The sequence below is a fragment of the Gopherus flavomarginatus genome, chromosome 1 (genome assembly GCF_025201925.1).
Source record: "Gopherus flavomarginatus isolate rGopFla2 chromosome 1, rGopFla2.mat.asm, whole genome shotgun sequence".
Lineage (NCBI taxonomy): Eukaryota > Metazoa > Chordata > Testudines > Testudinidae > Gopherus > Gopherus flavomarginatus.
Window position 1 is genome coordinate 25822137 of NC_066617.1, and position 13406 is coordinate 25835542.

The following is a 13406-nucleotide window of genomic DNA, read 5'->3' on the forward strand; positions in this document are numbered from 1 at the left end:
TTCTAGCAAGTAAAGCAACACATGAATCCTGAATATTTAAGCATATCACAAGGGAAAAAAGCTCCTTTGGGGAAAGAGAGCTCCCCAGGAAAAGGGGGTGGAGGAGGCAAAGCCTTCCAAAACACACGCACACATACAGAATAAAACTAAACTATTAAAAATAAAAACAGTTAAACTAGTCTGTTAGGACGAGAAACAACCGGTAGCTAGCTAAAGAAGCAAGCACCACTGACTGCTCCATCTCAGGTCATAGGCAGTTGACACGGAACTGAGGTTGGTTCATGCATCACAGCCCTGTATACTGTTAGTATGGGGCACAAAGATAGCCGGGGACATATGTGTGGACTGAACATGCACTACTGCTGAAAATTTCTGATGGAAGGAGCATGGACAAGTGACCATCCATCGGAACATTACTCAAAGAAGAACGTGAAGGTCCTAAACTTTAGGAGCACAAATATGCCACAATGCACTAAAGCAGCAAGTAGGTACTAATATGCTGACAGGTAGTTTGTGATGGCATATTTATATACTATATTGGAAAATACTCTACATGCTGAGATTATTATATTTGCATAATATGTACCTATCTTCTTCCCCTCTTCAGGCACCTCTGCTTTTCACTGTGATGTGTGTTAAAATGGACTCCTGACAACATTTCAGCTGTTTGCCACTATGGGTATGTTATAAGATGTTTATTTCTACCAGACCACATGTGGCCTCTCTTAGAAACAATATTCTGGCCCTGGATCATTACAGATTTTTTTTCCTTATGTTATTTTTTGTGTGGATCTCATGAGCACAAGCACTTGCTCTTGGGCTTTAATACATGGAGTATCTTGCTAACTTTAATCACTTCAGAGCTTTGGGCTGTTAATTTCCTTCATTTTTTAATGAATGCTGAAGGTTCTAAATATTTGTGTCATTTCATTTTTATTAGCTTTATTATTTTAATTGCTTGGAAAAAACATTTTGAAAAACTTTTCTAAAAGGACGATTCAGATTTTAAAAACTAAGTAGAAGTTTCTCAAGGAAGTAGGGGCAGTGACCTTTCCATTCACTTCCCAGGGATTATGGGGAACACCATCTGAGAGGCTCTCCTTTACTTCCTGGGAGATATAGGTGCAACTGCACTTATATTCCACTGCCCACCTGGCATCAGAGTTACACATAGTGGGAGTAAGAAGGCACTTGGCTGCCCTTCCCAAGACATGAAGAAGAAGATCTACATAAACCCACCCACCATTGACAGAACTACAGAGATTAGTGTGTGATACTGGCGAGGAACAAACCTGGGGCAGCATGAACCCCTCCCGCCCCCCCCACACCCTTCAGGCCTTCACACTTCTCACCAACATAAGAACATAAGAATGGCCGTACTGGGTCAGACCAAAGGTCCATCCAGCCCAGTAGCCTCTCTACTGACAGTGGCCAGTGCCAGGTGCCCCAAAGGGAGTGAAGCTAACAGGTAATGATCACGTGATCTCTCTCCTGTCATCCATCTCCACCCTCTGACAAACAGAGGAAATTCCTTACCCATCCTGGCTAATAGCCATTACTGGACTTAACCTCCACGAATTTATCCAGTTCTCTTTTAAATGCTGTTATAGTCCTCCTCAGTCAAGGATTTCCACAAGGTGACTGTGCGCTGTGTGAAGAACAACTTCCTTTTATTTGTTTTAAACCTGCTACCTATTAATTTCATTTGGTGCTCCCTAGTTCTTGTATTATGGGAATAAGTAAATAACTTTTCCTTATCTACTTTCTCAACATCACTCATGATTTTATATACCTCTATCATATCCCACCTTAGTCTCCTCTTTTCCAAGCTGAAAAGTCCTAGCCTCTTTAATCTCTCCTCGTATGGGACCTTCTCCAAGCCCCTAATCATTTTAGTTTCCCTTCTCTGAACCTTTTCTAATGTCAGTATATCTTTTTTGAGATGAGGAGACCACATCTGTATGCAGTATTCAAGATGTGGGCGTACCATCAATTTATATAAGGGCAATAATATATTCTCTGTTTTATTCTCTATCCCTTTTTGAATGATTCCGAACATCCTGTTCACTTTTTTGACCGCCTCTGCACACTGCGTGGACATCTTCAGAGAACTACCCATGATGACTCCAAGATCTTTTTCCTAATTCGTTGTAGCTAAATTAGCCCCCATCATATTGTATGTATAGCTGGGATTATTTCTTCCAATGTGCATTACTTTACATTTATCCACATTAAATTTCATTTGCCATTTTGTTGCCCAATCACTTAGTTTTGTGAGATCTTTTTGAAGTTCTTCACAGTCTGCTTTGGTCTTAACTATCTTGAGCAGTTTACTATCATCTGCAAACTTTGCCACCTCACTTTTGTACCCGTTTCTCCAGATCATTGAATAAGTTGAATTGGATTGGTCCTAGGACTGACCGTTGGGAACACTACTAGTTACCCCTCTCCATTCTGAGAATTTACCATTAATTCCTACCCTTTGTTCCCTGTCTTTTAGCCAGTTTGCAATCCATGAAAGGACCTTCCCTTTTATCCCATGACAGCTTAATTTATGTAAGAGCCTTTGGTGAGGGACCTTGTCAAAGGCTTTCTGGAAATCTAAGTATACTATGTCCACTGGATCCCCCTTGTCCACATGTTGGTTGACCCCTTCAAAGAACTCTAATAGATTAGTAAGACACAATTTCCCTTTACAGAAACCATGTTGACTTTTGCCCAACAATTTATGTTCTTCTATGTGTCTGAAAATTTTATTCTTTACTATTGTTTCAACTAATTTGCCTGGTACTGACGTTAGACTTACCAGTCTGTAATTGCCGGGATCAGCTCTAGAGCCCTTTTTAAATATTGGCGTTACATTAGCTATCTTCCAGTCTTTGGGTACAGAAGCCGATTTAAAGATAGGTTACAAACCTTAGTTAATAGTCCCACAATTTCACATTTGAGTTCTTTCAGAACTCTTGGGTGAATGCCATCTGGTCCCGGTGACTTGTTAATGTTAAGTTTACCAATTAATTCCAAACCCTGCTCTAGTGACACTTCAATCTGTGACAGTTCCTCAGATTTATCACCTACAAAAGCTGGCTCAGGTTTGGGAATCTCCCTAACATCCTCAGCCATGAAGACTGAAGCAAAGAATCCATTTAGTTTCTCCGCAATGACTTTATCGTCTTTAAATGCTTTTTTTGTATCTTGATCGTCCAGGGGCCTCACTGGTCGTTTAGACGGTTTCCTGCTTCTGATGTACTTAAAAAACATTTTGTTATTATCTTTTGAGTTTTTGGCTAGCAGTTCTTCAGACTCCTTTTTGGTTTTTCTTATTACATATTTACACTTAATTTGGCAGTGTTTATGCTCCTTTCTATTTACCTCACTAGGATTTGGCTTCCACTTTTTAAAAGATGCCTTTTTATCTCTCACTGCTTCTTTTATATGGTTGTTAAGCCACAGTGGTTCCTTTTTAGTTCTTTTACTGTGTTTCTTAATTTGGGGTATACATTTAAGTTGGGCCTCTATTATGGTGTCTTTAAAAAGCGCCCATGCAGCTTGCAGGGATTTCACTTTAGTCACTATACCTTTTATTTTCTGTTTAACTAACCCCCTCATTTTTGCATATTTCCTCTTTTTGAAATTAAATGCCACAGTGTTGAGCTGTTGAGATGTTCTTCCCACCACAGGGATGTTAAATGTTATTATATTATGGTCACTATTTACAAGCGGTCCTGTTATAGTTACGTCTTGGACCAGCTCCTGTGCTCCACTCAGTACTAAATCGAGAGTTGTTTCTCCCCCCGTGGGTTCCCGTACCAGCTGCTCCAAGAAGCAGTCATTCAAAGTATCGAGAAATTTTGTCTCTGCATTTCGTCCTGCGGTGACATGTTCCCAGTCAATATAGGGATAATTGAAATCCCCCCCTATTACTGAGTTCTTAATTTTGATAGCCTCTCTAATTTCCCTTAGCATTTCATCATCATCACAATCACTGTCCTGGTCAGGTGGTCAATAACACTGGTCTACAATTTTTGAGAAGTCGTCTGCTTCAGAGATAAAATGTGATATTTATTATGTATTTTGATGTGCTGAATTCAAATATGACAATTAAAACAACTGATTGGCTACTTGTAATAATATGGGGGTTAGCATGAAAACCTCCAAGCTTAGTTACCAGCTTGGACCTGGTACCTGCTGCCACCACCCAAAAAATTAGAGTGTTTTGGGGCACTCTGGTCCCTCTGAAAAACCTTCCCTGGGGACCCCAAGACCCAAATCCCTTGAGTCTCACAACGAAGGGAAATAATCCTTTTTCCCTTCCCCCCTCCAGGTGCTCCTGGAGAGATACACAGACACAAGCTCTGTGAAACTACACAGAGGGACTCCCCCTCTCCGTTCCCAATCCTGGAAACAAAAGTACTTTCCTATTCCCCAGAGGGAATGCAAAGTCAGGCTAGCAATCCAACACACAAATCTCCCCTTGATTTCTTCCTCCCACCAATTCCCTGGTGAGTACAGACTCAATTTCCCTGAAGTAAAGAAAAACTCCAACAGGTCTTAAAAGAAAGCTTTATATAAAAAGAAAGAAAAATAAGTACAAATGTTCTCTCTGTATATAGATGATACAACACAGGGTCAATTGCTTAAAAGAATATTGAATAAACAGCCTTATTCAAAAAGAAGACAAATCAAAGCACTCCAGCACTTATATTCATGCAAATACCAAGGAAAAGAAACCATAGAACTTACTATCTGATCTCTTTGTCCTTACACTTAGAAACAGAAGACTAGAAAGTAGAACTACTTCTCCAAAGCTCAGAGAAAGCAGGCAGGCAGAAAACAAAAACAAAAGACCTCAGACACAAAATTCCCTCCACCCAAAGTTGAAAAAATCCGGTTTCCTGATTGGTCCTCTGGTCAGGTGCTTCAGGTGAAAGAGACATTAACCCTTAGCTATCTGTTTATGACACTACTGTTTCTCAGATATTCAAGTTTTTACATTTTATGTCTATGTATATTGTGTAGATAGTAGAGTTTTAATCATAAATTGTAAACCTAGGTCTTTTCATGTGTTTATGGTTGCTTTACATGATAATATTTCACCTGTCCTGTTTATGTAACACTTTAAAAATCAGCAAAAGGGTTATATAAATAAAATTTATTATGAAACAAAAAGCAAAAAACTATTAGGTACATAGTTTAGTCCTATTCAGTGTCTACTCGGTGCTTCTTGGCTTGTCTCTTGTATTCATTAAATGGAGCATCTCTTGTCACTGTCCAGCAATAGTCTGCAAGCATTGATGGGCTCCATTTGCCCTGATAGCCTGCCAGGAGATTCCACTGCTGTAGTCTGGAGCCCAACAGCTCTGCCTTACTCTTGGGTAGTTCCAAATCCCTGACAAGGTCATTCAGTTCACCTTGTGTTATGAGGTGTGCTTCAGAGGAGGAGGATGGGAGAAAATGTGGGTCCTGTGACATTGATGGTTCAGGACCAGAAGTTTCATCCTCTTCCTTTTCCTCGTCTGACTCCAGTGAGAATGATTCTGGTGCATCAGGAACTGGCAGTCCTTCTCCGTGGCGTACCGGGTGTATAGCTGATGGAATGTTTGGATAATGCACAGTCCACTTTTTCTTCTTTGACGCACCTTTCCCAACTGGAGGCACCATGCAGAAGTAACAATTGCTGGTATGATCTGTTGGCTCTCTCCAAATCATTGGCACTGCAAAAGGCATAGATTTCCTTTTCCTGTTCAACCACTGGCAAAGATTTGCTGCACAAGTGTTGCAGCATATGTGTGGGGCCCACCTCTTGTCCTGATCTCCGGTTTTGCAGCCAAAAGAAAGGTGATAGGCTCTCTTAACCATATGTAAGCTTCGTTATGATTGCATCATCCATGACTTCTAGGAATAACATGATGCAATTCATATCATGTATGATGCAATACCAGCTTCAGATTGCATCATTCATTGTTTTGCCTAAAAAGCAAGTACTGTCCAAACCCAGTCATAGATTTATTCATAGATCCAGTCAAAGATGTATTTTAGTCATTTCTGGTTTAAATTGAGATCCCTTCCCTTTATAACTCACTTATCCTCCGCCATTCCCAAGTCAAGGGTCATATATACTGACCCAATAGCATATCTTGAAAACTAGAGCCAATCAACAATTTTAAGCATCATTTTCGTTCTCAGTGACCCAGAATTAGTAAAGTTGGACTACATTTATTTCAGAAGCATTTTGGCTGTAGAGCAGCATAATAGATCCCTAATGTTATATTCTTATTAGAGCATGAAATTTCTATCCATAGATATTCTATGGAACATGTGGATTCACTTAAGATTTTTACTTCATTTGATTCTACATTTTCTTTCACATATAGTGCCACTCCCCCCCCCCCACTCCCAGCATGACCTGTTCTGTCCTTCCGATATATTTTGTACCTCAGAATGATTGTGTCCCATTCATTGTCCACAGTCCACCGGGTTTCTGTGATGCCGATTATATCAGTATCCTCCTTTATCACGAGGCACTCTAGTTCACCCATCTTATTATTTAGACTTCTAGCATTTGTGTACAAGCACTTTAAAAACTTGTCACTGTTTATTTGTCTTCCCTTTTCTGATGTGTCCGATTCTTTATGTGAATATTTCTCATCTGATCTGGCCCTTACATAATCTTCTTCCATCCTATGCTCCTGACTATAACCTAAAGAATCTCTATCAATAGACTGTCCTCTAAGAGAACTCACTGTCCGATCCACGTGCTCCTCTGCAGCAATCAGCTTTCCCCCATCTCCTAGTTTAAAAACTGCTCTGCAACCTTTTTAATGTTAAGTGCCAGCAGGCTGGTTCCACTTTGGTTTAGGTGGAGCCCATCTCTCCTGTATAGGCTCCCCCATCCTAAAAGTTTCCCCAGTTCCTAATGAATCTAAATCCCTCCTCTCTACACCATCATCTTATCCACGCATTGAGACTCTGAAGCTCTGCCTGCCTACCTGGCCCTGCATGTGGAACTGGAAGCATTTCTGAGAATGCCACCATAGAGGTCCTGGATTTCAGCCTCTTCCCTAGCAGCCTAAATTTGGCCTCCAGGATGTCTCTCCTACCCTTCCCTATGTCATTGGTACCTACATGTACCACGACCACCAGCTTCTCCCTAGCACTACACATAAGTCTATCCAGATGGCTCGAGAGATCCGCAACCTTTGCAACAGGCAGGCAAGTCACCATACAGTTCTCCCAGTCATCACAAACCCAGCTATCTATGTTTCTAATGATCAAATCTCCCATTACTAACACCTGCCTTTTCCTATTGCCTGGAGTTCCCTCCCCAGGAGAGCTAACCTCAATGCGAGAGGATACCCTAACACCATCTGGAAGGAGGGTCCCAACTATGGGAAGGTTTCCTTCTGCTCCCATTGACCGCTCTGCTTCCCTGGGCCTTTCATCCTCCTCAACAGGGCAGGGGCTGTCTGACTGGAGGTGGGACAACTCTACAGTGTCCCGGAAAGCCTCATCAGCATACCTCCCTTAGCTCCTGCAGTTCCACCACCCTGGCCTCCTAAGCCCGTACGCGGTCTCTGAGGGCCCGGAGCTCCTTGCACCAAATGCACACGTACGCCACCCACCCACAGGGCAGGTAATCATACATGCTACACTCAGCACAATAAACTGGATAGCCCCCACTCTGCTGCTGGGCTTCTGCCTGCATGGTCTCCTAGTTAATGAAAGGGTTTTGTTTAAATCAAGAAGTTTTGAATGTAGTTTAGTTTACAGGTTTTAAAGAACAGCAAGTGAACCTTGCCCCTTCCCACTCCCCTTCCAAACTCCCTTGCGAAATTCCCTGGTCACAAAGCTCCCTGGTCGCTTGCTCACTGCTTTATAAAGCCCTGGCCTTCTTGATAGCCTTGCCCACTGACTAAGGCTTAGCCAATTAACAGAGGCTTCTAGCTTTCAAACCTTACTTGGACGCTCACAGCTTCCAATTGCCAGCCACAGCACACGTTCCTTCAAACAAACAAAACAAACAGAAAGACAAACACAAGCTCAGCACACAGCAAGTAACCCCCAAACACAAACAAACACTACAGAAAGCCACTTACCAACAAACATCTCTTACTCAACACATACATATACCCTATACCCCCAGCCCACACCAGCCCCTCCACACACACACATCCCTACTCACCACCCACAAATATATACCCCTACATGCACCTTACCACCCCCACATATATACCCCCTCCACACCCTTCACGCCATACATACACCCCTTGACCTCTATACACACACACACACATCCCTTGTTGACCCCCCCACGCCCTTCATCCTCCACACAACTGCTCACTCCTCCATACACACACACACAACTTGTCTGTGTGTGGGGGGGGTTACAACCATGCCCCATACACACAAGCCCCTCACACACATACCCAACACACACAGGTAAGATTGGTTGCCCAAGGACCAAAAAGTAATGGTCAGTAGAATTTGTAGCCTGCTCAGTACAAAGAACAGTTAGGAGGAACATTGGTGACAAATATGATCACACAGCAGTATATCCATTCTCAGAACAATATAATAATAATAATAATATTTCATGACATGCTGAGTGTCCTTAGTGAGGTTAAAAGAGGATTTAGTTTCCTCAACCAAAAGGTGGCAGAAGGGATGGAACTGCTTATGAGTCAGAGAGTAGTACCCATTTACCACACATAGGTGGCTGTACAATACATGCTCCATTTGCATCATCAGGTGCAATTTTCAAACTAATTCGAGCACTAATATTTCTAGCTGTTGTCTCACAAACTGTTACTGTTACCAAGTAACATAACGAATGGTCACTGTAGATAAGGAGAACTGGATGGGTTTTATGTTGATTGCTACTACTGAGGATGGGAAGTTTAAAAAGTGAAAGTCAAATCCTAGTGAGGCAAATAGAAAGGAGGACAAACACTGCCAGCTTAAGTGCAAGAGTGTGATAAGAAAAGCCAAAGAGGAGTTTGAAGAATGGCTAGCCAAAAACTCCAAAGGTAATAACAAAATGTTTTTTAAATACATCAGAAGCAGGAAGCCTGCTAAACAACCAGTGGGGCCCCTTGACGATCAAAATACAAAAGGTGCACTTAAAGACGATAAAGTCATTGCGGAGAAACTAAATGGATTCTTTGCTTCAGTCTTCATGGCTGAGGATGTTAGGGAGATTCCCAAACTTGAGCCAGCTTTTGTAGGTGATAAATCTGAGGAACTGTCACAGATTGAAGTGTCACTAGAGGTGGTTTTGGAATTAATTGATAAACTCAACATTAACAAGTCACTGGGACCAGATGGCATTCACCCAAGAGTTCTGAAAGAACTCAAATGTGAAGTTGCGGAACTATTAACTAAGGTTTGTAACCTGTCCTTTAAATCAACTTCTGTACCCAATGACTGGAAGATAGCTAATGTAACACCAATATTTAAAAAGGGCTCTAGAGGTGATCCCGGCAATTACAGACTGGTAAGTCTAACATCGGTACCAGGGAAATTAGTCCAAACAATAGTTAAGAATAAAATTGTCAGACACATAGAAAAACATAAACTGTTGCGCAATAGTCAACATGGTTTCTGTAAAGGGAAATTGTGTCTTACTAATCTACTAGAGTTCTTTGAAGGGGTCAACAAACATGTGGACAAGGGGGATCCATTGGGCATAGTGTACTTAGATTTCCAGAAAGCCTTTGACAAGGTCCTTCACCAAAGGCTCTTACGTAAATTAAGCTGTCAAGGGAAGGCCCTTTCATGGATTGCGAACTGGCTAAAAGACAGGGAACAAAGGGTAGGAATTAATGGTAAATTCTCAGAATGGAGAGGGGTAACTAGTGGTGTTCCCCAACGGTCAGTCCTAGGACCAATCCTATTCAATTTATTCATAAATGATCTGGATAAAGGGGTAAACAGTGAGGTGGCAAAGTTTGCGGATGATACTAAATGTAGGCACGAGGACGAATGGGTATAAACTGGATATTAGGAAGTTTAGACTTGAAATTAGACGAAGGTTTCTAACCATTAGGGGAGTGAAGTTCTGGAACAGCCTTCCGAGGGAAGTAGTAGGGGCAAAAGACTTTCCTGTCTTTAAGACAAAGCTTGATAAGTATATGGAGGGGATGTTATGATAGGATCGCTAATTTGGGCAATTGATCTTGGATTACCACCAGATAGGTCTGCTCAATGGTCTGCAGGGAGATGTTGGATGGGATGGGAACTGAGTTGCTGCAGAGAATTCCTTCTTGGGTGCTGGCTGGTGAGTCTTGCCCACATGCTCAGGGTTTAGCTGATCGCCATATTTGGGGTCGGGAGGGAATTTTCCTCCAGGGCGGATTGGCAGGGGCCCTGGAGGTTTTTCGCCTTCCCCTGCAGCGTGGGGCACGGGTCGCTTGCTGGTGGTTTCTCTGCAGCTTGAGGTCTTCAAACCAATTTTGAGGATTTCAATAACTCGGTCCTGGGATAGGGGTTGTTATAAAATTGGATGGGTGGGGTTCTGTGGCCTGCCTTGTGCAGGAGGTCAGACTAGATGATCATATTGGTCCCTTCTGACCTATGAGTCTATGACCAAAGCAGATTGTGAAGAACTTCAAAAAGATCTCACAAAACTAAGTGATTGGGCAACAAAATGGCAAATGAAATTTAATGTGGATAAATGTAAAGTAATGCTCATTGGAAAAAATAACCCCAACTATACATACAATATGATGGGGGCTAATTTAGCTACAATGAGTCAGGAAAAAGATCTTGGTGTCATTGGGAATAGTTCTCTGAAGATGTCCACGCAGTGTGCAGAGGCGGTCAAAAAAGCAAACAGGATGTTAGGAATCATTAAAAAGAGGATAGAGAATAAAACAGAGAATATGTTATTGCCTTTATATAAATCCATGGTACACCCACATCTCGAGTACTGTGTACAGATGTGGTCTCCTCACCTCAAAAAAGATATTCTAGCACTAGAAAAGGTTCAGAAAGGGGCAACTAAAATGATTAGGGGTTTGGAGAGGGTCCCATATGAGGAAAGATTAAAGAGGCTAGGCCTCTTCAGCTTGGAAAAGAGGAGACTAAAGGGGGATATGACAGATGTATATAAAATCATGAGTGATGTTGAGAAAGTGGATAAGGAAAAATTATTTACTTATTCCCATAATACAAGAACTAGGGGTCACCAAATGAAATTAATAGGAAGCAGGTTTAAAACAAATAAAAGGAAGTTCTTCTTCACACAGCGCACAGTCAACTTGTGGAACTCCTTGCCTGAGGAGGTTGTGAAGGCTGGGACTGTAACAATGTTTAAAAGGGAACTGGATAAATTCATGGTGGCTAAGTCCATAAATGGCTATTAGCCAGGAAGTGTAAAGAATGGTGTCCCTAGCCTCTGTTCATCAGAGGATGGAGATGGATGGCAGACGATAGATCACTTGATCATTGCCTGTTAGCTTCACTCCCTCTGGGGCACCTGGCATTGGCCACTGTCGATAGACAGATACTGGGCTAGGTGGAACTTTGGTCTGACCCGGTACGGCCGTTCATATGTTCTTATGTTCTTATGGGTGGCATATGCAATGTCATAAAGGATACTGTGCAATTTGATAAAACCAAAGGTAATTTTCTTATTAAACATGTCGACATGCTGCCTTAGCAAGGTGTGGTTGTAGAGTAGGGATTTTTTCAGAATTGCAATTTAAAGGTGAGGTTTTATACGTTAATCCCGAGTACTAAGCACAGAATTTGTATCACTTCAAATATTCCTTCCATAGAAGAACAAAGCCTTTGAATTAAACTAATGTTTAGTTGATAATTGCTGCATAATATTAAGGGAGGCAGCTTTTAAGGACTCTAACAATATTCGGAAACTAGCCTGACCTACATTACGGAAGGTTAATAAATCACTTCAAATGCAAATCTCTGTCTGCTCTCACCTTGAGGTCTGAATACCTTTAATCTTGGAACATCATAGAAATTTTGATCAAAGGATCTAATGGCTTTAGTGTTGCCAACTCTCATGATTTCTTCATGAGTCACTTGTGTTGAACTTGTGCCAATCTCCCAGTGACAAAGAAACTCTCGCCCTCTTGAGAATTTCAGCCTTGCTTGGGGGAAAGCCCCAGCTGATTGGCTGTTTTCCCCATTGCTGCACCTCCTGGAGAAGATCAGCCAATCAGGGCTGCTGAAAAAAATCGGGCAGAGCTCTATCGCCCTCTCCTCAGGAACGGACACCATTCTCATAGGAGGGCCATGGCTCCCCTCCCCTCTTGTGGGCGATGGAGCGAGCACAGCTCCTCTGTTGCTCCCCCTTTCCTCTCCCTCCCTGCAGCATGGGGTGTGGCCTGAGAATGAATAAGAGAGACATGCATGCCCTGCACCCACCCACCCAAGCCTGTGTGTGTGTGAACTCCAGAAGCTGCAGGAGGAGCAAAGATGGGGCTGGGAAGAAGCAGCACTGATGAGGACACTAGGGGACCAGAATTAATTGGCATCTGAGGACAGAACTGATGGGGGGCCAGACTTAATGGGAGCGAAGGTGTTGATAGGGGAGGCCCGGGGCGGGAAATTATTGCTGGGCAGATAAGATAAGAACTCTTTCAGCAAAATCACCTTGATACATTTAGGAGCATTGATAACACTTCCGCTCACCCTAAGGGTGGGGCAGGTAGAGTTCAAAAATCAACACACAGACCAAAATGACATTTTTTTTTAAATCACTTGATTCTGTAGGTCTTGACTCCTAAGTTTTGAGCCTTGGTAGCTGGCAATACTGCAGAGTGGAACTGCAACTTGGTAAGAGAGCTGGGACTTAAAGTTTGGACAATTCTTTTAAAAATTTTGAAATTCCATCTCTCCGAAAACTATAAAGCCTAACAAAGAGATGGAGAAGATTTCAATGTTTAACAAAAGGCAAGATGGCTTATAAAGCCCCAGTATACCTGACACCAAGATGCCAATGGGACAGGAAGGAGTCAGGGACTTTGTAAAGATGAATGAAATCAAATGAGCTGGGTCATTCATACGTTAAGGAATAGTATGGAACACATTTCTATCAGCCTATTTCGCTGACTGTTTTACTCTATAGTATAAATTCACTATCTTTGGAAGAGAACCATTGAGTCTCAGACTTTGGAGCCCCTGGTCCCAGAAGACTTACACATGAAAGGCTGAAACTGCAAGTGAGTCTTGAAGGCAAAGTCCAGGCTCACAAAGTTTGGAGAAGACAAAGAAATGAATCTTTGAAGATCCTGTTAAGAAGTCTGAAGGAAGCTGCACTATTGACCTTCTAAGAATATTGTCCCATAGTAGTGCTGTGTGAACTCTTTTGCCAGCAGTGAGAGATATAGACCTACTGGCTAGGCCAGCAACTTTTAATAAGCAACTTCAGAAGGTTTTTAGGC